The 27,115-nt window shown below is 41.2% G+C and overlaps 1 pseudogene; it reads right to left on the minus strand.

Annotated features, from left to right (window-relative positions):
- Window positions 1–3,443: 3,443 nt before the first annotated feature.
- Window positions 3,444–4,249, minus strand: LOC111825256 (annotated as a pseudogene).
- Between the last annotated feature and the right edge of the window lie 22,866 nt (window positions 4,250–27,115).

Below are 27,115 nucleotides of genomic sequence, written 5' to 3' on the forward strand. Positions count from 1 at the left end.
ATGTTTGGAAGATCTGTCTATTGATGTCAATGGGGTGTTAAAGTACTCCTATATGCCACCTTTACTGTTGATCTTTCATTTTATATCTGCAAGATTTGCTTTATATATTTAGGTTCTCCTATGTTGAGTAAATAAGTGTTTACAAGGGTTATATCCACTTTTTGGATTGATACCTTTAGCATTATATAGTGCCCTTCTTTATCTCTTATTATAGCTTTGTTTTCATCTATTTTGTCAGATATAAATATTGCTACTCCAGCCTTTTTTTTTTTTCCATTTCAAGTTGCATGAAATATCTTTTTCCATCCATTGTCTGTGTGAATCTGTTGTTCTGAAATGGATCTCTTGTACACAGTATATATTTTGGTCTTGTTTTTTAACCCATTTAGCTACCCTATGTCTTTAACTGGAGCATTTAAGCCATTTACATTTAAAGTGAGTATTATGCTAAATGAAATAAGCCAGTCAGAGAAAGATGAGTATCACATGATGTCACTCATATGTAGAATCTAAAGAACAAAATAAACTGATGACAAAACAGATCCAGGGAGATAGAAGCATGTAACAGACTGTCGAATCTCAGAGAGAAGTGGTGGTCAAGGTGTGGTTGGAAAGAGATTAACCAAAGAACTTATATGCATATATGCATAACTCATGGACACATAAAATACTGTGGTGAAGGCCTGGGGTTGGACATGGGTGTGGGCTATAAGAGGTCAATAGGGCAAAAAAGGGGACATCTGTCATACTTTCAACAATAAAGATACATGTTTAAAAATAAAGCAAGTATTGATAGGTACATATTTATTGCCACTTTATTCTTTATAAGTATGTTCCTCTGTGCCCCTTCTCCTCCTTTATTTATTTATTTATTTATTTATTTATTTATTGTTGCCTTTTTTTATTTCTTAAAGTATTACAAAGAGTATTACACATGTCTCCTTTTTTCCCTCCCTTGACATTCCCCCAGCCTCCCCCACCCCCCAGTGTCTTGTATCCATTGGTTATTCTCATATGCATGCATACAAGTCCTTTGGTTGATCTCCTACCCCCCCAACCCTCCCTAGGTTTCCCACTGTAGTTTGACAGTCTGTTCAATGCTGCTCTGCCTCTGTATCCATTTTTGTTCATCAGTCTATAATGGTCCTTATTATCCATAAATGAGTGAGTTCATGTGGTATTTTTCTGAGCTTCCCAGGGGCCGTCTCAGTCTCAAAGGGGCCATCCCAGCCTCACAGGGGCCATCTCAGCCTCACAAGGGCCGTCTCAGACTCACAGGGGTCGTCTCAACCTCACCGGGGCCCATTCAACCTCACCGGGGCCGTCTCAGCCTCACCGGGGCCATTTCAGCCTCACCGGGAGCCATCTCAGCCTCACTGGGGGCCGCCTCATCCCTACGGGAGTCGTCTCAGTCTCACGGGGGCCGTCTCAGCCTTACAGGGGCCATCTCAGCAACACAAAGTTTGGCATTCTGTCCTTTGTTGGGCGGCTCCTTGCTGGACAAAATCTCCAGGCGTTCCTGGTGGCTGAATATTTGGTATGCTTGCTTGGATTTCATTTTCTACCAAGTGCACAGACTGCCTGTCTGCCGTCTCCCAGCGTCCCATGTGAGACTGGATCTGGTGGACCTGCCTGTGCATTTGCTGGTACAGTGGTTCCACATCGCCGGCCCAGCCGGGTCTGGCTCCGGCTTCCTCCGAACCTGATTCTGCTTCTTGAGTGTGTCCCTTATGTATGTGAGGAGTTGAAATCTACAGTTTGTTGGGTTAGGCTGCAAAAGCGCCGGTGGTTCCCTTTGTGTCACTGGCACAGCTTGGGTGGGGATGTAAATTCAGTAGGGCGGGGTCCCTGGGAATCACCAGGGCAGAGCAAGGGGCAATTGCGTCTCCGCGACTCCTCGCCTCTCTGCGACTCCGAGTCTCGCATCCCCGAGTGCCGGCGAGCAGCTCCGCAAGACAGCCACTCTCTCTCTCTGGCCCGTTGCAAGGCCATCCCGCCTCCCCCCCTAGGGGTCTGGGACCTCAGGATGCCGCCCCAAACAAGTTCAGTGGATTTGAGAGTCTGCATCCCCTTCCGATTGAAAAAAACCGCACATCCAGTTGCAGCCCGCCTGGTGCGCGACTCCGCACCTCTGTTCTTGGCGAATCACCAGGGCGGGGCAAAGGGCAATGGCGTCTCCACAACTCCTCGCCTCTCCGTGACTCCACGTCCCAGCGTCCCCGAGTGCCGGCGGGCAGCTCCATGAGCAAGCCACCCTCGCTCTCCAGCCCCTTGCAAGGCCGTCCCGCCTCTCCCCATAGGGATCTGGGGCCTCAGAATTCCGCCCCAAACAAGCTCAGTGGACTCGAGAGTCTGCAGCCCCTTCCAATTGAAAAAAACAAGCATCCAGTTGCAGCCCGCCTGGTGCACGACTCCATACCTCCGTTCTTGGAGCCTCTGCACAACCTACTCAGTCTCAATGCTCTTCTTTCTTTCCTTCCAGTTGTAGAGCTTCCACTGGGCCAGCTTTCCCATGGTTCTGAATGATAGCTGTTTGTCTTATAGTTGGTAGTTTCAATGTTGTTGTGGGAGGCAGCATGCACAGGTCTGTACCTTACGCTGCCATCTTGGTTCTCCCCTTCTCCTCCTTTTCTCCTCCTCCTCCTCCTCCTCCTCCTCCTCCTCCTCCTCCTTCTTCTTCTTCTTCTTCTTCAAAAAGGCCCTTTAACATTTCTTGTGAACTCCTTTAGCTTTAACATTTCTTGTGAACTCCTTTAGCTTTTTCTTGTCTGGGAAGCTCTTTATTTCTCTCTCTCTCTCTCTCTCTCTCTCTCTCTATATATATATATATATATACACTAGAGGCCCAGTGCACACAAATTTGTGCATTCGGGTGGGTCCCTCAGCCCGGCCTGTGCCCTCTCGCAATCTGGGGCCCCTTGGGGGCCCCTTCCCCTGGCTGCTGGCACCAGTTTTCCTCCGGTGCCCGGAACCCAGGCCTTCGCTCTTCACCAGGAGGGGCCCGCGTGGTGGGCGAGGGGCTTAGCTCTTTTAAAAATACTTCTGAATGTTTGGTAAATAACCCTGTAGGAATCTACTTTCTGAAACATGCTGGTTGTTAAGGGCTGATTTGGGTAATCAACAAAATGTATGTTAAAATCCTAATCCCCAGAACCTCAGAATGTACCTGTATATGGAGATAAGATCTTTAAAGAGGGGATTACATTAAATTGAGGCAGTTCCAGTGGGACCCTTAGCCCATCTCACTCAAGTCCTTATAAGAAGAGGAATGCTGAGGTCCTGCCCCAGCAGGTCCAGGGGTTCCCAAAGGTGTGGACGGAGTCGGCGAAGAAGGAATGACACAGAGGCAGAGTTCAGGTGATCATCATAGCCAGGTTCTCTTTTTATTGTCCTGTTACATCTATATTTATACTATTTGATCCTATAAGCATGCCTCTATAAGCTTTTTTTTTTGCCGAGGAGAGCATGGGGTCCGTTTATTGGGGGGTCAGTCAAAGGGGGAGCTGGCTAGGGTGAGGTAGGGCATCAGCTTGTCTGGCCCCTGAGAAACCCAACTTGAGTCCAGAGCCTCGACTGCTTTGAAGCCAAAGTCTGCCTCCACCTTTATCTGCACGGGGGCCAGCTCCGGAGTCAGCGGGACTCCCGCCCGGCGCCCTTCCCGTGGCGCTCGCCACCTCTTCCACCCGCCAGGCCCCTTGCCAGTGGCCGGGCTGCTGGCTTCTGCAGGCGCTTGTGTCCTGGGCGGGGACAGCCCCTCTTTCTCCGGAGGCTCATTCTCAGTGTTGCCTGGGGTGGGGGCGTCTGTGCCCTGGCTGCCCTCGTCCTCCAGTAAGATGGTGAACTGGCTGGCCCGGTAGTCATCGCCGTAGGAGTCCAGCACCCTCATGAGGAACCTCCGCTCCTGCTGGAGTCTCCGTGTTATCCTCTGTACCTGATGGAGCCTGTTTAGGACCTGCTCATTCACCTGCTCAATCTCCCTGCAGCGCCAACCCAGCGCCTGGTACTTCCTGCAGTTGAGTTCCCGTTGGCACCGCCGCTGCCGGCCTCCGGCTGCCTCCTCCTCTTCATCTCCTTCCTGGAGGCTGGAGCTGCCCAGACCCCCAGACACGAACTCCACTTCGGTCTCTAGCTCGCTCTCCAGGATGTGACCACCGAACAGCGGAGGCAGCGCCAGCTCCAAGCCGGGAGGTGCTGAGAACTCCTCAAAACCCACGGCTGCCATGGACCCCTCTCTCTGCTCCAGCTCCATTTCTCCCTGGCTCCTGGAGCAGAACTTCCAACCTTGCAAACCTCTAGGTTAAAGTGGCTTGCAAAACGACATGCCCCATCTGATTTCATGGCCAGACACCCAGGCCCCGGCCGCTAAGCCTCCTGGGAGTTGTAGTTCTCTATTTCCAGCTCGCCTCCCTCGCCCCACCCCCACCCCGAGTCCTGGCTGAAAGGCCCTGCTCGCTGGTCTAAAGCCGCGGCCAGGCATCTGAGTCACCTCCATCTTTATTCCTGTCCCGACACCAGCCGTCTGACCATGGAGACTCTCCGCTTGGGAGGCCCCTGGATCTCCTTCTGGGGCCTGGCTGTGTCGCCCCCCAGGGACTGGATCCCATCCCCAGGCAGCAACACAGCCCGGCCTCTGGCCCCACCTCTGGGTCTTCTCCGATCACTGGTGATCCGTGATCTGAGAAGCCAGGCAGGGCAGGGAAGAGGCTGACATCCACCTCTTCCCTGCCCCACCCAGCTTCTCTGATTACTGGCCCAGGGCCGGCAAAGGCGGCCCGGGTTCTCTGGCTCTTGGCTGCCACCTGGGTTTCTGATCGCCATCAGCTGCAGGCGGCTTCTTCGTCCTTCCCCTTTCGCCTCCCATCATTGTGCCTACCTATGCAAATTAACCGCCATCTTTGTTGGTGGTTAACCGCCATCTTTCTTGGCAGTTAATTTGCATATCGCCCTGATTAGCCAATGGGAAGTGTAGCAGAGGTACAGTTAATTACCCTTTTTGTCTTTCATTAGATAGGATATATATATATATATATATTTATATATATGGCTAATATGCAAAGTGTCCCCTCAGGAGTTCGACAGGGAGACTGGGAGTTTGATCGCTTGCTATGACATGTGCTGACCACCAGGGGGTGGCACGGAACATGGCAGGTGACCAGTGGTGGTGGCAGAGTGCTGAGGGAGTGATGGAAGGAAGAGGCAGGGAGGCAGAGGTGGGGGGAACCATGCGGTGGCTGCACATGGGTGGTGAGGGAAAGAGGCGGTGGGGAGGCGGTGAGGGGGGACCACATGGTGGGCATGTGTGGGTGGTGAGGGAGGAGGAGGGGAGGCAGGGAGGTGGGGAACCTGATGGCCCTGATCGCTGGTCAGGCCTAGGGAACCTACCCATGCACCAATTTCATGCACTGGCCCTCTAGTCTATAATAATAAAAGCATAATATGCTAATTAGACCAGACATTTTTCCAGATGACCTTCCGGATGAAGCCACAGCAGCAAGGGCCGAGGCAGAGGGCCCTGGCCGCTGCGACGGGTGGGGGCTGAACCTCTCACACAAATTTAGTGCATCGGGCCTCTAGTTTTATATAATAGCCTTGCTAGGTAATGTAGTCTTGGTAGTAGATCTTTGCTTTTCATCATTTTGAATATTTTATGCCAATCCTTTCTGGTCTGAAATGTTGCTGTTGAAGAATCAGCTGGAAGTCTTATGAGAGCTTTCTTATAAGAAACTGTCTTTCTCTTGCCACTTTTAAGATTCTCTCTTTGCCCTTGCTGATTTTCTCAGTAGTTAGAGCATTGGCCTGTGGACCAAAGGGTCTCAGGTTCAAGTTCCAGTCAATGGCAAGTACCTGGGTTGCAGGTTCGATCCCTGGCCCTGGTTGAGGCACATGCAGGAAGCAACCAATTGATGTGTTTCTCTCACTGTGATTTTTTTTTCTCTCTCATGCACTGCCTTCTCCCTTCTCTCCACTCTCTCTAAAAAAATCAATGGAAAAAAAATATCCTCAGGTGAAGATAAAAAAAACAAGATTCTCTCTTTGTCTTTAACCTTTGTCATTTTAAATATGATGTGTCTTGCTGTGGGTCTCTTTGGGTTCATAATGTTTGGGACTTGCTGCACTTCCTAAACTTGTGATTTTTTTCTTCACCAGGTTAGGGAATTTTCAGTTATTATTTCTTCAGATAGGTTCTCCATCCCTTGCTCTCTCTCTTCTCTTTTTGGTACCCCTATAATGCAGATGCTGTTTTGCTCACACTATCCCAAAGGTCCCTTAAACTATCTTAATTTTAAAAAATTATTGTTTCATTTGCTAGTCTGATTGGGTGTTTTCTTCTACCTTATTTACCAAATTGCTGATTCAATCCTTTTATTCATTTAACCTATTGTTTATTCATTCTAGTGTATTTTTTATTTAGAATATTGTTTTCTTCATTTCTGACTGGTTCTTTATTTATAGTTTCTGTGTCCTTTTTCAGGCTGTTGTAGTTCTCACTAAGTTCCTTGTTGTTCTCATTAAGTCCTTGAGCGTTCTTATAAGCATATTTTTTTTAAACTTTGTATCTTGTAAATTGGTTGCCTTCATTTTATTTAGCTCTTTTTCTGGGGATATCTACTTTTATTTCATTTGGTGTATGTTTCTTTGTCTTCCCAGGGCTGTCTTTTTGTGTTTGTCTCTATGTATTAGGTAGATTTGCTATGATTCCCATTCTCAGTAGGGTGTCCTTCTGTAGTAGGTGTCCTGTGTAACCCAGGGACACAGTCTCTGAGCTGGGTTCTTCAGGAATGTCTTTTGTGTGGGTTATGTGTGCCCTCTTGTTGTAATTGAGTATTTATTGGTATTGGCCCATTCATATATGGGTTCATAACTCAGGTTGGCTGACTGTGAAGATTGACAATGACTAAAGTGTACTGTGTAGGTGCTGACCACACTGAATGGAGTTCCCCACAGCAGGGTATGCTGCCTGCTGAGATCTCCCTTTGGAATATGCCATTTGTAAAGCTATCCACAGTTTGTGGCTGTTGTGACAGAAGAACCAAGCTGTGCACTAAGGCCTGCTTCCAACAGCACTGAATTTGGGTTGGGACAACAAAAAGCCCAAGGCATCCTGAGATCCACCTTCACCTGCTTCTGCTTGATAGCTGCCTTTTAGATTCAGCCACTGAAAGAGCCTGTGGTGGTATTGAGTTGTTTGAGGTAAGTTCTCAGTGAGTCACTAAGTAGGGTGAATGGTGTTCAGCAGACTGATACACATTCAAATGCAGCACCTGGATTCATGGAGTACTCACCATGATCAGGCATGATTGGCAAGCCTTCAGTGATTAAGCAATGAGTGATACAGTTCAACATAATAATCTAATGATTGCTCCTAGTGGGGGAATAAACCTACTACACAAATGTCTTAAAAAAAGACATGAGTTTAGAGATGAATGTTTTGAGCCTTTAAAAGAAGGATATATTGGAGGATAGAAAATGGCGGCCTAATAGACAGAGGTGTCATGCACCTCATCCCAGGTCCAGACTGGAAAAGCAACTAAATCAGAGAACATCACCTGGAATTAATAAATTAGAGCTGAGAAGACAATTTACAACAAGGAAGGGTAGAGGACACCTGGAGAACAGTAGGAACGGGAACCTGGGCTGGTGAGGGCCAGCCGGCCAGCAGGCCAAGAGAGTGAGGAGGAAGCTGTGGTGCACCAAAGCTACATCCCTTGGCAACAGGCGTAACAGCCAACTGTGGAAAAGAAAAGCCACAGGGCTTCTGCTGGCTGGAGAATCTGGATATAAGACCACAGTTGCAAAAGGCCAAGGCGGCCCAAACAGTGCAGTGCTGGGGGGAGAGAAAACCACGGTTTTGTGGTTATTTTGGTTTGGTTTTGTCTTTCCTTTTATTCACTAAACCCAGAACATAGGACTTTTCCATTGCTAACACTCAACCAAGGCTTAAGCCCAGGGAGAGGCGCAGACTTGAGGTGTCTGAGGAGAGGCTGAGGAGGTTAGCAGGACAGGGAGACCTGGCCAGGACCCTGGAATTGGGACATTCTGAAAGCTTCCGAACCTAAGGGGCCATTTCTCCCCTTAAGAGCTAACCCCTCCCAGTAGCCTCAAAACAGGTAATACAGCCTGCCACACCCTGACTGCATTTTGAGCTATACAAAGGAAACAAAGGCAGAAGCTAAGTTTATAGGTCTGAATAGTATCAAAGAGCCCTCAGTAACTGGATTGGAAGAGGGGCCTGAGCACCAAACTGATAAAAGTTCCAGGTTGCCAACCAACCTTATTGGTCTCCATACCAGGATCCCTGACCAACCAAGGCCAGATTAATATTTTGGGCCAATCACAGAGGAGTAGCTCTGGGTCGGGGAAAAAACATACATCTGATTCCCAGGAAGCAAAACAGCACTCCCCCCACCTAAAAGCCCTTTCAGTGATTAAGATTGACAGCTGGCAGACAGGCAAAGCAGGCAGATTGGGCCCACCTAGTTGCAACCAAGGCCTGTGGAGACAGACACAAGCAGAGGAGCAGTGGATCACTTGGACCTTCAACAGGGAGCTAAAAGCCAAAAGACAGTGCCAGACAGTGGTCAGCACCCAACTACCTAAAAGGAAGCCCAGAATTGGCAGACAGAATAGAAGAGTGGGTTCCTAAACCAGAGCCCATGAGGCATCAAAACTCCACTGAAGTAAATGTCACTTCACTTTTTTAGCTTTTATTTTTTTAATTTTTAACTTTTTAAAATTTTTAATTATTTTTTATTTCTTATTATTTTATTTTTTTCACCTTTTTCTATTTCATTTTTCCTTTTTTCATCATGTTTTTCTTCTCCTTTCCCTGTTTCAGTTTTTCTCTTTTCTTTCTTTCTACCACTTTTTTTATGCTTTATTGATGTTTTATTATTACTGTAGACCAGTGGTTCTCAACCTTCCTAATGCCGTGACCCTTTAATACAGTTCCTCATGTTGTGGTGACCCCCAAACATAAAATTATTTTCGTTGCTACTTCATAACTGTAATTTTGCTACTGTTATGAATCGTAATGTAAATATCTGATATGCAGGATGTATTTTCATTGTTTGCGACCCACAGGTTGAGAACCACTGCTGTAGACTGTTGGCTTATTCATATATCTAATTTCCTCTTATCTGCTTTATTGGTGTGTTATTATTATTGTAGTCTCTGTTGGCTTATTCATATATCTAATTTCCTCTTCCCTGCTCCTTTTTCCCCTTCCCTTTTTTTTTTTCTTCGCTACTCAATTTTTTTTTCCTCTGCTCTCTAGCTCTTTTCTTTTCCTAACTTTTTAATTGGTTTCACTTCATAAATACAGGCCTATCTGCTCCATCCTCTAGTCTCCTTTTAAAAAAAATGAAATAAATAAATAATTATTTTTCTTTTTGTCTACTCATTCTCTTTACTATAGTGGTCCTTCCCCTATTTATCCAATTCCTTAACCTAATTTTTTGTATTTAAGTTCTGCCTCTACAGATTCTGCCCCCCAGCCCCCCTTTTTCTGGGTGTTTTTTGTTTGCACTTTTTGGTTTACTTGTTTGTTTTGTTTTCCCCCGTTTTCTTTCTTTCTTTCTTTCTTTCTTTCTTTCTTTCTTTCTTTCTTTCTTTCTTTCTTGTTTGTTTGATATCATTTTTGTTCTCTTTTCTCTTCCCTAATTCTCTTTTCTCTAGTGGTCACTTTTATTGGAGTTTTAGGTGTCTTGTGTACATTCATGTTCTGTTCCTTCTGTGTCATATCTTGTCATGTTGCATTTTGTGCTGTTTGGTCAGCACCTCCACAATGGCTGGCACAACATGGTAGAGAGCAAGCCACATAATCAGACACCCTGAGAGGAGACTCCATGCATGAACAGGACAATAACATTCAAGACCCAGCTACATCAGGAGAACCCAAATATCTCAAGTAGGGGGTCTCCCTAAAACACTCAGCCCAGAAGACTTGAGAGACTGCACCTTTGGGTCCCACAAAACAACTACTGCATAAGACCAATTCAAAATGTCTGGATGGCATAGCAGTTTGATATAATACATAGAAACAATTACAAGGGAACAGAAAAAAATGGGGAGACAAATAAACAATCCCCATATGCTAGAAAAGGAGGAATCACCAAAAAAGGAAATCAATGAAATGAGGCAAGCAATTTGACAGGGAAAGAATTCAGAATAATGGTTATACTAGTAAGAATGCTCTAACGTATGGATGAAAAATTCACCAACATATGTAAGAGTGAAGAGGAAATGAAGACTGACATAGATGCAATACAGAACACAATGGAATGTTTCAACAGTAGACTAGAAGAAGTTGAAGACCTAATGAGCGAATTAAAAGACACGGTAGAAAAAAACAAAACCCAAGCAGAGCAGCAACTGGAAAAAAAAAAAAAAACAACAACTTTAAAAGCAGGAGGAGAGTCTAAGGGAGCTTTGGAACAATACAAAATGAAACAACACATAATAGGGGTGCCAGAAGTGGAGGAAGCTGAGCAAGGAATAGAGAACCTGTTTGAAGAAATAATGACAGAACACTTCCCTGACTTTGGGAAGGAAAAAGTCACACAAGTCCATGAAGCACACAGAATCCCAAACAAGATGAACCCAAAAAGACTGATAACAAGACACATCATCATCATAATTAAATTGGCAAATACCAACAACAAAGTAAGAATCTTAAAGGCTGCCAGAGAGAGATAGAAAGTTACCTACAAGGGATCTCCCATTAGACTAGCAACTGATTTCTCAACAGAAACACATCAGGCCAGAAGGTAATGGAATGCAGTATACAAAGTGATGCAAAGCAAGGGACTGAATCCAAGGATATTCTATCCAGCAAGGCTATCATTCAAAATTGAAAGTGAAATCAGGAGCTTCACAGACAAAAAAAGGTTAAGGGATTTTATTACCACCAAACCAGAAATACAAAATATGCTAAAGGGACTGTGGTAAAAAGAAGAAATAGAAAGGAAAGAAGGATCACAGAGGCATAAAGAATGAAAATGGCAAGAAACAAGTGCCTATCAATAATGACTTTAACCAAAAATGGATTAAATGCTCCAAGTAGTCCTAAATGGTTTGGCTCAGTGGATAGAGCGTCAGCCTGCGGACTCAAGGGTCCCAGGTTCGATTCCGGTCAAGGACATGTACCTTGGTTATGGGCACATCCCCAGTAGGAGGCGTGCAGGAAGCAGCTGATCGATGTTTCTCTCTAGTCGATGCTTCTAACTCTCTATCCCTCTCCCTCTCTGTAAAAAATCAATAAAATATATTTTTTTAAAAATGCTCCAAGTAAAAGACATAGGATAGCTGAATGGTTAAAAAAAATATGACCCATATATATGACTCACATACTGAAAGTGAAAGGATGGGGGGAAAAATCAGACAAATGGAAATGAAAGAAAAAAAAAGCTGGGGTAGCAATACTTATATCTGACAAAATTGACCTTTAAGTGAAGGCCATAAAAAGAGATAAGGAAGGTAACTTCATAATACTAAAGGGATCAATTCAGCAAGAGGATATAACTATGGCAAACATATATGCACTCAATACAGAAGCACCACCCCCCAAAAAACAACAACAAAAAAAAAACTTCTGGAAAATATCAAAGGAGAGATTCACAGCAATACATTCATAGTAGGGGACTTTAATATCCCATTGACACCATTGGATAAATCCTCTAGACAAAGAAATAGCAACACTAAAGGACTCACTAGATTAGATGGAATTAATTGACATTTTCAGAACATTTAATCCCCAATGCTACAGAATATACATTCTTTTCAAGTGCACATGGTACATTTTCAACAATAGACCACATATTGGGACACATGCTAAGGCTCTACAAATTCAGGAAGATTGAAACCAAATCAAGCATTGTCTCAGATAACAATGGCATAAAATTAGATACCAATTATAATAAAAACAATCAAACACATGGAGGCTAAATAGCATGCCATTAAACAATGACTGGGTGACCAAGGCCATCAAGAAAAAATAAAAAACCTTATGGAAACTAATGAAAATGAAAACACAACAATCCAAAATCTATGGAACACAGTGAAAGAAACCCTAAGAGGGTAATTTCATAGCACTGCAGGCCAACCTCAAAAACCAAGAAAAATTGGAAATAAGTTATCTATTCCTACAACTTAAAGAACTAGAAAGACAGCAACAAGAAAAGCCCAGAGCAAATAGAAGGAAGGAAATAATAAAGACCAGAGTGGACATAGAGACCAAAATAAATAAATAAATAAATAAATAAATAAATAAATAAATAAATAAATACAAAAGATCCACAGAACTAAGAGCTGGTTCTTTGAAAAGATAAACAATATTAATGAACCTCTAGCCAGGCTCACCAAGAAACAAAGAGAGAGGGCCCAAATAAACAAAATCAGAAATGAAAGAAGTGAAGTAACAACTGACCCCATAGACATACAAAGGATTATAAAAAAATACTATGAACAATTTTATTCCAACAAACTGGACAACCTAGATGAAATAGACATATTCCTAGAAAAATACAATCTTTCAAAACTCAATCAGGAAAAATCAGAAAAACTTAATAGGCCGATAACTACCAATGACATTGAAGCAGTAATAAAAAAAAAAAAACTTCCAGAAAACAAAAGTCCTGGTCCAAATGGCTTTACAGGGGAGTTTTACCAAACATTCAAAGAAGAGCTAACTCCAATCCTCCTGTGACTATTCCAAAAATTTCAAGAGGAAGGAACACTTTCAAACTCTTTCTATGAAGCCAGCATTATCCTAATCCCAAAACTAGATAAAGACACTACAAAAACAGAATTACAAGCCAATATCTTGGTGAAGATAAATGCTAAAATCCTCAACAAAATATTAGCAAATTGCATCTAGCAGTATATTAAAAAGACCATACAATACAACCAAGTAGGATTTATTCAAGGCAGGCAAGGCTGTTACAATATCCGCAAATCAATAAACGTGATACATCACATAAACAAATTGAAAGATAAAAATCACATGATCATATCAATTGATGCAGAAAAAGCTTTTGACAATCCAATACACTTTCTTGATAAAAACTCTCAGCAAAGTGGGAATAGAGGGATCATACTTCAACATAATAAAAGCTTTATATGACAAACATACAGCCAACATCATACTCCATAGGAAAATACTAAAACTGTTTCACCTAAGAATAGGAACAAGACAGGGATGCCCACTTTCACCATTCCTGTTCAACATAGTACTGAAAGTGCTAGCCACAGCAATCAGGCAAGAAGAAGAAATAAAAGGTATTCAAATTGGAAAAGAAGAAGTAAAACTGTCATTATTTGCACATTTCATAATATTGTATATAGAAAACCCCAAAGATTCCTCACAAAAAAAACCTACTAGATTTAATAAATGAATTTAGCAATGTAGCAGGATACAAAATTAACACCTAGAAATCTATGGCCTTTTTATATACCAACCAGAGGCCCGGTGCACAAAATTAGTGCATGGGCCTGGCTTGCACCCTCTCACAATCCGGGACCCCTTGGGGGATGTCAATGTCTAACTGCCTCTGTCTAGCCCCCGCTGCGGCAGCTTTATTCAGATTGCAGACATAACTCTTGTAATCTGGGACCGCTGGCTCCTAATTGCTTGCCTGCCTGCCTGCCTGCCTGCCTGATTGCCCCTAACCACTTGTTTGCCTGCCGGCCTGATCACCCCTAACTGCTTGCCTGCCTGCCTGATTGCCCCTAACCACCTCTACCTGCCTGCTTGATCACCACTAACTGCTCACCTGCCTGCCTGATCACCCCTAAGCACTCTGCCTCCTACCTGATTGCCCCTAACCACTCTGTCTGCCTGATCGCCCAACCACTCACCTGCCTGCCTGATCGCACCTAGCCGTTCACTTGCCTGCCTGATTTCCCCTAACCACTCTGCCTTCCTGATCGCCCCTAACTGGTCACCTGCTGCCTGAGTGCCCCTAACTGCTTGCCTGCCTGCCTGATTGCCTCTAACTGCCTCTGCTTCAGCCCCCGCTGTGGCAGCTTTATTCAGAAACACATCCGGAATGACGTCCGGAAGGTCATTCGGCTGTCCAGTCTAATTAGCATATTATGCTTTTATTATTATAGATAATGAATTCACAGAAATGGAAACTAATAAAACAATCCCTTTTACCACTGCAACAAAAAAATTAAGATATCTAGGAATAAATTTAGCTAAGGAGGTAAAAGACCAGTACTCAGAAAACTACATGACGTTGAAAAAAAGAGATAGAGGAAGTTATACACAAGTGGTAGAATATCCTGTGTTAATGAATTGGTAGAATCAACATCATTAAAATGTCCATACTACCCAAAGCAATCTATAGATTCAATGCAATACCCATTGAAATACCAACAGCATATTTCACAGACCTAGAACAAACTCTCCAAAAATTTATATCAAATAAAAAAAGACCTTGAATAGCTGCAGAAATCTTCAGAAGGAAGAACAAAGTTGGAAGGATCACAATACTAGATATCAAATTATATTGCAAAACCACTGTTCTCAAAAATGCTTGATACTGGCACAAAAACAGAGACATATAGACCAATGGAACAGAACAGAGAACCCAGAAATAGACCCAAGCACTTATGCTCAATATTTGACAAAGGAGGCAAGGGCATACAATGGAGTCAAGACAGTCTCTTCAATAAATGGTGTTGGGGAAATTGCACAGATATAACTCTTGTAATCTGGTCTAGCTTACAAGACAAAAAATGAAGCTAGACCACCAACTTACAACATACATAAAAATAAACTCAAAATAGATAAAAAAGACTTAAACATAAGATGTGAAACCATAGAAATCTTAGAAGAATACATAGGCAGCAAAATATCAGGCCTATCATAACAATATGTTTACCAATACATATCCTAGGACAATGGAAATTAAGGAGAAAATAAACAAATGGGATTACATCAAAATAAAAAGCCTCTGCACAGCCAAAGAAAGCATCAACAAAACAACAAGAGAGCCCACTGCATGGCTGAACATATTTTTCAATGTTACATCTGATAAGGGGTTAATCTCCAAAATTTATAGGAACTCAGACAACTTAACAAAAGGAAGATAAACAATCCAATAAAAAAATGGGCAAAGGACATAAATACACACTTTTTGAAAGTGGACATACAGAAAGCCAACAGACATGTGAAAAAATTCTCAAAGTCACTAATCATTCCAGAGATGCAAATCAAAACAATGAGGTACCATCTCACACATGTCAGAATGGCTATCATCAACAAATCAACAAGTGCTGGAGAGGATGCAGAAAAAAAGTAACCCTCGTACACTGCTGGTGGGAATGCAGCCTGGTACAGCCACTGTGGAAAACAGTATGGAGTTTCCTCAAAAAATTAAAAATGAAACTCCCATTTGACCCAGTAATTTCACTTCTAGGAATATATACCAAGAAATCAGGAACACATATCAGAATGTACATATGCACCCCTATGTTCATAGCAGCACAATTCACCATAGCTAAGATTTGGAAACAGCCTAAGTGCCCATCAGCAGATGAGTGGATTAGAAAACGGTGGCACACCTACACAATGGAATACTATGCTACTGTAAGAAAGAAAAAATTCTTACAGTTTTCATCAGCATGGATGGACCTGGAGAACATTATGTGAAGTGAAATAAGCCAGTCAGAGAAAGATAAGTATCTCATGATCTCACTTATTTGTGGAACATAATGAACAATATAACCCGGTGAAGAAAAATAGATCCAGAGACAGAAAAGCATTGAACAGATCTTCAAATCTCAGAGGGAAGGCAGGTCAAGAGGAAGGGGGACAGGGTGTTAAAAGATCAACCAAAGTACTTATACGCATGCATATAAGCATAACCAATGGACACAGACAGAAGGGGAGTGAGGGGCTGTACTGGGGGTGGGGGTGGGGGAGGGAGCTGGCTTGCTGATATCAATGGGGGAATATGGAGACATGTAATAATTTTAACAATAAAGAATTAAACAAAAAATAAATTAAAAATAATCAAAAATAAATGTAGCACCTGTGCTGGGTCTGAGGCTACTCTGCAACATTCCCTGGGTACATCAAGATCAGCAACCACTCTTCAGGTGCCCACAGACCTTTGTGGTGGGGCATGGTTTCAGGGAGTTGTTAGGGTAAGGCCAACAGAGTTCATCAGGTACAAATAGTTCAAGATTTTGCCGTGTGAATGGAGGGTTCAACACAGGAATGGTGATATAGTTCAGGCATACAAGGGAGCCCCACAATTCAGTTTTTCCCATATTCTACTTGGATCTTCTGGAGAATCTTCTGCATTTCTGCGCCAGGCTGGCCACAGCCCACTGACTATATTCCAGAACACCAGCTTGGTAGGGTGGTAGGGTGGTGCCATTGGAAGTCATGATGTTGGAGAAATTTGGCTATTAATGAAGAAATTCTTAGTGATAATATTTGAATACCTCTCAATATGTGTGTTAAAATACAATATTTTTTAAATATATTTTTATTGATTTTATAGAGGAAGGAAGAGGGAGAGATAGAAACATCAATGATGAGAATCATTGTTCGACTTCTTCCTGCATGCCCCACACTAGGGATCAGGTCCACAATCTGGGCATATTCCCTGACCAGGAATTGAACTGTGACCTCCTGGTTCATAGGTTGAGGATCAACCACTGAGCCAAGCTAAAATACCATATTTTAACTCTTATTCACAGATTTGAGTGCCAACAATATTTTCCTTAAATATGTTTATTCATTCCTGGTATATCTAACTATATGAAAATTACAAATGCATATCTAAATGATCAAGAAATAATATTCATTTATATTAATTATAAAGTAACTAGAGGTCCAGTGCATGAATTCATGCACAGGTGGGGTTCGGCCAGCCTGCCCCAATGGGGGCGGATAGGGCCAGGCCAGTGGGGTGGGGGGGATGTGGGAGGTTGGCCGGCCTGCCCCACCCCTGATTGGGTCTGGCTGGGGGGAGGGACCGTGGGCAGTAGCGGGGGGCCCGATTGGGGCCCCGATCGGGCCGGTTGGCCGCCACAGTGCACATCATAGCAACTGGTCGTTCCAGTCGTTCCGTCCTTCTAGTCACTTGGCTTTTATATATATAGATTAGACTATGTGGTAATAGTAAAACTCAATTATTTGGTAAGTAGCTATAAATATTCAAAACACAGTCCCTTAACCTTGACTTGTATTAACATTTCCTGTGTAACAAAAATGCCTCACATTTCTCAAAGCTATATACAGCATTGGTTCTTGCAGTGAAAATTGATGATACAATTTTACATATACCACAACATGGCAATGGATGCAGTTTTCTGAATTCTGGCTAATTGTATCTGTATAGAACTTAATGTAGGTTGCTATCTTGTTTAATTCATTATCTTAATACCTTTACCTTCCTCTCTCTATATATTTTAAATTACCTCCAGGATGAAATGGAATGCTCTAATTTAAACATTACTTTTGAGCCATTTTTAAGTCACAGGTCAATAACTTTAATGGCTGGTGTTCTATTTGTCTCCTATGGCAGGGTGGGTGTAGACATTCTTATTGGCCAGAGAGACTCACTAAAGCCCTAAATACCACCCATCATACAGACAGGCATCATTATGGAGGCAATAATCATGGCATGTTTTATTGTCATCTACATCTGATGATGAAGTTTGGTTCCCTGACAGGCATAATCACATTCACAGATTAAACTCATTTTCTATGGCCTAAAGGAGCTTTTCTAGATTCAGTCATTACATGTTTAGTTTAATCATTTTCATATGTAGAAAAAATGGTGTTTTCTATAGAAATGTAATGATTATCCCTACTCTGGAGAAATTTATTGCATTATATTGCTGAGGTTTAATAGAGATTAAGGTTTCATGTGGGGAATATGCTGAAGATAAAATTTAATGGTGCATTGAACCACAAAGGTGGTTTGTTGTCATAAGTCATATGGAAAAACTATAAGTGATAAGACTTGCTATATTCTCACTAAAAGAAAAAGATTAAAAAACAAATGTAAAATAATGCCTTATAAATTAATTTTTATTTCTGTGTACTTTTGCCTGTCACCATGTATCATGGAAGAGTTTTCATTCACTCTGCAATGGGTTGACTCTAAATCTATATTTGACACTAAAAATAACAACAGTCACATGGTGTCCTATTAACCTAAGATTTAAATATATTTTTCCTCTTTGTACTTTACAGCTCTAAATACAAGCAGATGGATTTAAATTATTTAGTGGGTTTTCCCTAAGATTTAATCCTCAAAATGAATTTCTAGACAGTCTGTATATCTCCATAGAAATGTATTTTTCAACTAATTTTGGCACCAACAATACCTAGCTTTTCTATGCAGTGCTGTTTGCTCTGGGCCTTTTGTTTCTATTCCCTCTATCAAAATTTGTCAGTTCTGTGTTTTGTCCCCTCAGATGTCTTTCAGACAATCATTTAGAACAAAGCTATCAGATATTTCTGCAATAGTGAAGATATTCTACCTCTGTGCTGTCTGATGTGGTGGCCACTAGTCACATATGGCCATCTAGCACTTGAAATGAGGAACTAAGTTTGTGATTTCATTAAATTTTAATTAGTTAACATTTAAAGAATCACATGTGGCTACTGTGCTGGATAGTGCTGTACAGATAATCAAGTGACAACACCTGCTTGTGTTAAACATATTGTTCCTCTCACTATAAAATTACTGTGTCCTTGGGCATTTTGCTTATTTTATTTCATTTTGTTGAGTGTTTGTTATGTGCTAGCACAGTGCAAAATTCATCATATTTATTTCCATGACTTTTACTTATTTCTAAACTCTAATTAGCTACTGAGCCTCGTGGGGAACTATTTTTGACCTGAGTTACCCAAGGATGCCTGCCTTTGGTGCTTCTAATGGGATACCAGCATTTCCCCAGCAGTTCACCCTTGGAAGCTGAGTGTTCACTGTGGTCTGTCTCCCTCACAGTCAGATATGCACAGGTTTTCCATGTAGTCAATAGAACTGCACATGTGATTCAATGGAGAGTATGTTAATAAAAAGACTATTTGTGTCTCTCTTTTGTCTTCTTCCCAAATTCTCTTTGAGATTTTATATTAAAGGAGTGAATTTTTTTTCCTAATGGAATAAGGACCTCATATAGTCATGCCTATGGCATTTTTATAGATTCTATGACAACCAAATCCTAAATTCCTAGATACAAAAAGACCTAATTGAAAACATTTTTCTTAAAAATATTCAGATATTATAATAACAACTACATAAATTTTTCAGAACATTTCTGCCTGGTTGGATTAAGATCAAATTTATTAAAATATGTCAGAACCAATTAAATAAATTGTGAATAATGTAAAGTACAAAACACCCACCATTGATCATCATTTCTATCAACATTTCACATCTGCAGTTAACTCGAAGCAGATGCTATAATATAAAATAGTAGGCATGGCCCATTGTTTTATATTTACTTGTTACAACATGTTTTGATGTTTGCTTTTTAATTGTAACATCATGTAATACAGCTTTTTAAAAGTACATGTGTGTTAAGTGTCAAAACCTGAGTTAAATTTTTTTATTTCCAAACTCTTTGAAACATTTCCAGTGACTTTCTCCATGCACTTGACAGGAATCAGCAGATTTGGATGGCTGAGAATGGAGTTAGGATTTCATACTACTGTTAATGGACACACACTCATTTTGCTTGTGCTGTTTTCTATAGGCTAGATGATGAATCAACACTGCACAGTTATTTTTGTTCACAGAGGAAACTTCTCTAGAATTCACAGGAAGTGGCTAGTGGTATCTTGCCTCTCAGTGACAGTCTTATGATTCACAAATGAGAAGATGAATTCTGATGAAAGCTGGGGACTCTTATCATTGGAGAGCAAGTAGGAGAGCCCACAACTTCCTTTTTTGGGTCTAAAAATTACTGTGCATGGAGGCAGGAGAGAAAAACTTTTAGAAAGATCTATTAAGAAAAGTACTTATTTTTACTAAGATATATATCTGCATAAAATGAACTAAAATTTAATGGCTTGCTTGAGATAGAATTGAGTAAGAGGCATATTGGCAGCATAAGTGTACAGACATTTTATTAGCACACTCTTTAAGAGTTTAAGTAAATATTTGCACAGAAACTATAATCGTACAGCATAAGTGGACATAGAATGAAGAAAATGCATGGACATCAGATCTGGTGCCTCATGACACCACATGTTTATGCACTTTCTATAAATATTTGCTGATGACATACCCAGGTGTGGCAGAGTACAAATATCTCTTCTCATAACATCCCCTTAACACATTGTCTAACACATGGTATGTATTGTTTAATAAATACATTTTCTTCCTCCTTCCCCACTCCCCTGCTCTTAATCCCATATATCAATTATATTTATGGGAAAAGTTAGTTCAGCATAAACTTTCTAATATGGCTATAGAATCAACTTGCTATAATGCAATATTTGGGGAATATTTTTATTAGTATAGCTTTAAAACAAAACAAATGCCTAACTCTGCTTTATTACTTCTCTAGATTAAAAAGAATCCTTATAAAGAAGTAGAGGTCTTAAAAAAAAAGAAGTAGAGGTCTCAACTCTTTGTATTATGATCTTACTGGGAAGAATATAAAAGTTGAAAAGGCAAAATCTCTTATGTCTCTAGAGACGTTAGTGTTTCCCTCATTTCCTGAAAGAACCAGTAGTATCTTGTGCATTGGACTTTACTTGTAGTTGAACCTTAGTTCGTTCAAATGTTTTGTTTCTATGAGACCCCTTTTATAGATGGCTTCTTGATGGGACAAGTGTTTCGAGGTGACTCTTAAAATGCTTTCAATGTGTCTCTGAAAGCTGAGGATGATGATCCTGTTTTCTTTGGGAAAGTTTTTGTTACCTAATATCTTGATGCACAATAATGTTCCACAGGGATCAGCAATGCTGCCCACAGCTGGGTCAGAAATGTAGAGTCTCAGGCCTATCCTCATTTTAACAAAATCTTAAAATGATTTGTACTCATATTAAAATTGGAGAAGCACTGTCTGACATGTTCTCCTCTAGTGAGTTCCATTTGTCTGCTTGCCTACTTTAAGGGAATAAATTAAGGGAAATTTTCTTAGGTTGTTTGAATGAGCCTTTTATTGGAAGGAGAGAAAAATCAAGGTTATTGAGCATTTCCTATAGCCTCTCAGTGATAGATCTGGTTTTCAGCCTCTGTCTGATTTTTCACTCAGTAGACCCAGAATTTGAACTCAACTTTAAGCTCTACGAGATATAAAGGGGCCAGTATTAACACAGAAAGCCTAGAAGACAACCTGAGCAGATTATGACCCAGGTGTTGGTTATGGTGTCCCTGTGTCACCTTCTAGTACTCCCTCTTTCCACTTTGTAGCCACATGCTCTTCTTCAGGTTTCATTCTTATCTAAAAGCTCCCTCAGCACTCACAATAGCATACCTACAGATGGGTTGATTTCCTAGAGATTTTTATTACAGCCTTTTAAAAATGAGTCCCCCAAAGTCTTAAGGCACAAAGGAATGAATGTATAACTGTGATGTTTTAGGCATTGTAATGGATTGAATTTTGGGGTGAAGATACCTATCTTGAACTATTTAAAACATACTGGGATGATGACTGTTGATTTTTAAAGTCTGTTTAAATTTCCCCAAATTATATTTCATGTCAAAGATGTAGGGGAAAGCTGCCATATCTGTGACTCTTAGAATCTATATTCTTCTTGGGTTTACCATCTTGTAAGATTTCCACCAGCAGAAAACTAGGGTGGACCCAAATTTATAATGTAGCCGGTGCCCCCTGCTGGAAAAGGGCTGCTTACATGTCCATCTTTTGGGGTGTCTGTGCCAGCAACCTGATAAGACACAGCTTTGCCAACATAGCCTACAGGTTTCTGGGTAAGTCATTAATTAACCACTCTGCTTAATTCTCTGAAATGTAAGAGTGGAATAACAATAGCAGCCAATCCGAAATTTCTTATTGGAAGGTAGAATTAATTATGAATCACAGTGAGATACTTTATGAAAACTGGGCACTAAATAGTGATCAATGTTTAAACATGCCTATAGTACTCCTACAGCAGGAGAATGAGGTATTATTAAGTCTGAGGTTGCTAATTTTATCTCATTATTAGTTTTTCCTACTCTCAAAGTCAAAATGTATAAATATGCCTTGCATATCCCAACTAATATTACGTCAGCCTAGGACTCTCTGGTAGAGTGCTCAGGTGCACATGAGTGGTGAACAAAGTGCTTTCAATGGAGAGGATGAAATAACTCAAGTCAGAAAGTGCATCTGTGTGTGATGGGTACAATGCTTTGGAAATCTCTTCTGATTTATAATCTCTTATTGATAAGGGGGCTTCTTTCCACCTTATAGAGAGAGTACCTTTAAAGTCCCCAAGAATGAATCCAACTTGAAGGACATTGGAGATGACCTTCCTAACACAGGGAGAAGGAAGAGTCCCCTCATTTTCTGGCCAAGTAGCTGATGTGGAAAAGAAAAGTGAATGAATTAGAGTGAAAGGTCAATGTGGGTACTCACTTTTTCTTTCTTGAATTAGAACCCTTGTGAGGGTAGGGAAAACTCTACAGATAGAAGCCAGGCAAAAATCCAATAAATTCCAGGAGGGGAGGTTGTGGCTTGTAGGCTGCTGGTCTCCAGTAGAAGCTGTGCCCATGTTTGCACCCAATCTGATGTGCAACCAACAGAAGTATCAGATCTCCTGGTCCCCACTTCCTGTGTGTGGTGTGCCAAAGATGAAAAAAGAAAAACAAAAAACCCTGCAAAAAAGGTGAAGGAGTGAATGATCCTGGGCTTGTGACTAAGGGTAAAGTCTGCTAATTCTCAGGTTATGAAGCAGATGACTGAGACCATGGATTTTCATAAGGAAAGTCATCACAATGCCCAGTGGTCATGGAATCAGACACACCACAGGGGCTGTAGATCTGGGGATAGATCAAACCACCCACCCACACTTGAGAATGTGATGGCTTTGTGAGACGGCTGCACTCTGGCCACAACAAGAATACAAATGTCCATCCCAAATGCTCAGATGTTGTCTTGGAGAGGAGTAGGAGGGGATCTGAAACACTGAGAATTTACCTAAAAAAATATTTAAATTGTTGGATCAGATGAAATTCACCACATTGAGACATTCCCTCTTCCTGAATAACTGCTCACAAACAACCCAGCTATGCATTTTTAGCTCCAGGGCCCCTCAGAGTGCATCAGAGCTCTGGGCCAGCAAACTCACTGCCACAGTCACACGTATTTCCAACAAGCAAGCACCCAGAGCCCATCTATCCACCTGGCACTCGGGAGCTGCTACAAGCCCCTGCTAGGTACAATCTTGGACAAACAGGGACGCACTCACCCCAGCAATAGAAATTCTAAATTCACTCACACTGGATACCTGCCCACAGATGCCTCAATAATGTGGCTTCAGTGCTAGGGTCCTTCAGAGTGCTAAAGTATGCCACGCTGGCAAACGCACCCCTGGTGCCCCTGTAGGCCACCACTGGGAGTGCGCACCTATCCAACACAGGTGCAGCAGCAAAAACTGAGTCTGCCCACCCCACAGCTGCAGAACTCAGGACACTACAGTTGCACACTTTTCCAGTGTCACTGTGAGTCCCCACTGGGCATGCGCGACTACAACCAAGGATGTAAGACAACAAAAATTGGGACACCCCCTCCATGGCTGCTGCTGACTTCTAGACACCGCAGTTGCGCATTTCCAGCTTGCAGGCCTACATCAAGAGAACCCAAATAGCTCAAGTAGGGAGCTACACTAGATTACCAAGCCCAGGGGACCTGAGAGATCACACCAGTAGCACCATCCCCAAAAGAACCTGGGTAGCAAAGCAATCAGATCTACAATTAAAACATTACAGCAAATATGGGAAGACAAAAAAGTAATACCCAAAGGAAAGAAAAAAAAGAATCACCAGAAAGGGAGTTAAATGAAACTGAGGCTAGCAACATATATCAGAGATAGAATTCAGAGTAATGGTTATAAGGATGCTCAAACGGCTGGATGACAAATACACAAAACTCAATGACAAATACACACAACTCAGTGAAAATTATAAGGAGCTGAATGAGAATATCACCAACATGAAAAGGAACCAAGAGGAGATGAAGAATGACATAGTTGCAATAAAGAACACTATGGAAGGATTGAACAGTAGACTACAAGAGGCTGAGGACCCCATCAGCGAATTAGAAGACAGGGTAGGAAAAAACACACAAACACAGCAGCAACTGCAAAGAAGAATTAAAAAGCAAGAGAAGAGCCTAAGGGAGCTTTGGGACAACATAAAAATGAAACAATATTCGCATAATAGGGGTACCAGAAAGAGAGGAAGAGAAGCAAGGAATAGAAAACCTGTTTGAAGAAATAATGACAGAAAATTCCCTGATATTGGCAAGAAAAAAACTATACAAGTCCAAGAAGCACAAAAAGTCCCAAACAAGATGAACCCCAAAAGACCGACACCAAGACACGTCATAATTAAATTGGCAAACACCAACAACAAAGTAAGAATCTTAAAGGCTGCCAGAGAGAGACAGAAAGTTACTTACAAGGGAGCTCCTATGACAATATCAACTGATTTTTGAACAGAAACACACCAGGCCAGAAGGGAATGGAATGAAATATACAAAGTGATGCAAAGCAAGGGAATGAATCCAAGAATAATATACCCAGCAAGGCTATCATTCAAAATTGAGGGTGGAATCAGGAGCTTCACAGACAAAAAGGGCTAAGAGAGTTTATTACTACCAAGCCAGCAATGCAAGAAATGCTAAAGGGACTGCTGTAAAAAGAAGAAACAGAAAGACAAGAAGAAACACAAACATTAAAAATAAAAATGACCATAAACAAGGACTTATCAATAATAACATTAAACGTAAATGGATTAAAGGCACCAATCAAAAGACATAGGGTAGCTGAATGGATAAGAAAACATGACCCATATATTTGCTATCTGCAAGAGACCCACCTCAAAACAAAGGATTCACACAGACTGAGAGTGAAAGGATGGAAAAAAATTTTCAGGCAAATGGAAATGAGAAGAAAGCTGGGGTTGTGATACTTATACCTGACAAAATAAACCTCAAAGTAAAGGCCATAACAAGAGATAAGGAAGGACACTACATAATACTAAAGGGAGCAATTCAACAAGAAGATATAACTCTGGTAAACACATATGTACCCAATACAGGAGCATCCAAATACATAAAACAACTTCTGGAAGATATCAAGGGAGAGATCAATAGCAATACAGTCATAGTAGGGGACATTAATACTCCACTGACACCACTGGATAAATCCTCTAAACAAAAAATCAGCAAAGAAACAGCAATCCTAACTGACTTACCAGATCAGATGGACTTAATTGACACCTTCAGAATATTTCACCCATAAAGCTACAGAATATACATTCTTCTCCAGTGCACATGGGACATTTTCAAAGATAGACCATATATTAGGACACAGGCAAAGTCTCTTCAAATTCAAGCGAATATAAATCATAACAAGCATCTTCTCAGATCACAATGGCATAAAACTAGAAATCAACTACAATAAAAACATTGAAAAAAATTAAACACTTGGAGGCTAAATAGCATGCTATTAAGCAATGACTGGGTTACCAGAGAGATCAAAGAAGAAATAAAAATCATCCTGGAAACAAATGACAATGAAAACACAACAATCCAAAATCTATGGGACACAATGAAAGCAGTCCTGAGAGGGAAGTTCATAGCTCTACTGGCCAAGTTCATAGCTCTACTGGCCTACCTCAAAAAAAAAAAAAAAAAAAAAAAAAAAACAAGAAAAACTGCTAATAAATTATCTAACCTTGCAACTTAAAGAATTAGAAAGAGAGCAACAAGAAAAGCCCACAATACCCAGAAGGAAGGAAATAATAAAGATCAGAGCAGAAATAAACTACATAGAGACCAAAAAAAACAATACAAAAGATCAATGAAACCAAGAGCCGGTACTTTGAAACGATAAACAAGAATAATGAACCCCTAGCCAGGCTTGCCAAGAAACAGAGAGGACCAAAATAAGCAAAATCAGAAATGAAAGAAGTGAAGAAAGAACTGACTTTACTGATATACAAAAGATTGTAAAAAAAAAAGTACTACGAGCAACTCTACTCCAAAAAACTGGACAACCTCAACGAAATGGACACATTCCTAGAAAAATACAAGCTTCCAAAACTCAATCAGAAAGAATCAAAAAACCTGAATAGGCCAATAACTACTTATGAAATTGAAACAGTAATATAAAAGCTTCCAGTAAACAAAAGCCCTGGACCAGATGGCTTCACAGGGGAGTTTTACTGAACATTCAAAGAAGAACTAAAACCAATCCTTCTCATACTGTTCCAAAAAACTCAAGAGGTAGGCACACTTCCGAGCTCTTTCTATGAAGCCAGCATTACCCTAATCCCAAAACCAGATAAAGACACCAGAAAGAAAGAGAATTACAGGCCAATATCCCTGATGAACATAGATGCTAAAATCCTCAACAAAATTCTAGCAAACTGGATCCAGCATTACATTAGAAAAATTATACACCATGACCAAGTGGAATTTATTCCAAGGATGCAATGCTGGTACAATATCCGCAAATCAATAAACATGATACATCACATAAACAAATTGAGAGAAAAAACTCACATAATCATATTGATTGATGCAGAGAAGGCATTAGACAAAGTCCAGCACACTTTTCTGATAAAAAACACTCATCAAAGTGGGAATAGAAGGATCATGCCTCAGAATAATAAAAGCCTTATATGACAAACCTACAGCCAACATCATACTCAATGGGCAAAAACTAAAACCATTTCCCTGAAGAACAGGAACAAGATAGGGATGCCCACTTTCACCACTCCTGTTCAACAAAGTAATAGAGGTACTAGCCATAGCAATCAGACAAGAAGAAGAAATAAAAGGCAACCAAATTGAAAAAGAAGTAAAATTGTCATTATTCACAGATGACATGATACTGTACATATAAAACCCTAGAGACTCCATCAAAAAATTATTAGACTTAATAAATGAATTTGGCAATGTAGCA

This window comes from Myotis lucifugus, unplaced genomic scaffold (assembly GCF_000147115.1).
Source record: "Myotis lucifugus unplaced genomic scaffold, Myoluc2.0 scaffold_19, whole genome shotgun sequence".
NCBI classification, from domain to species: Eukaryota; Metazoa; Chordata; class Mammalia; order Chiroptera; family Vespertilionidae; genus Myotis; species Myotis lucifugus.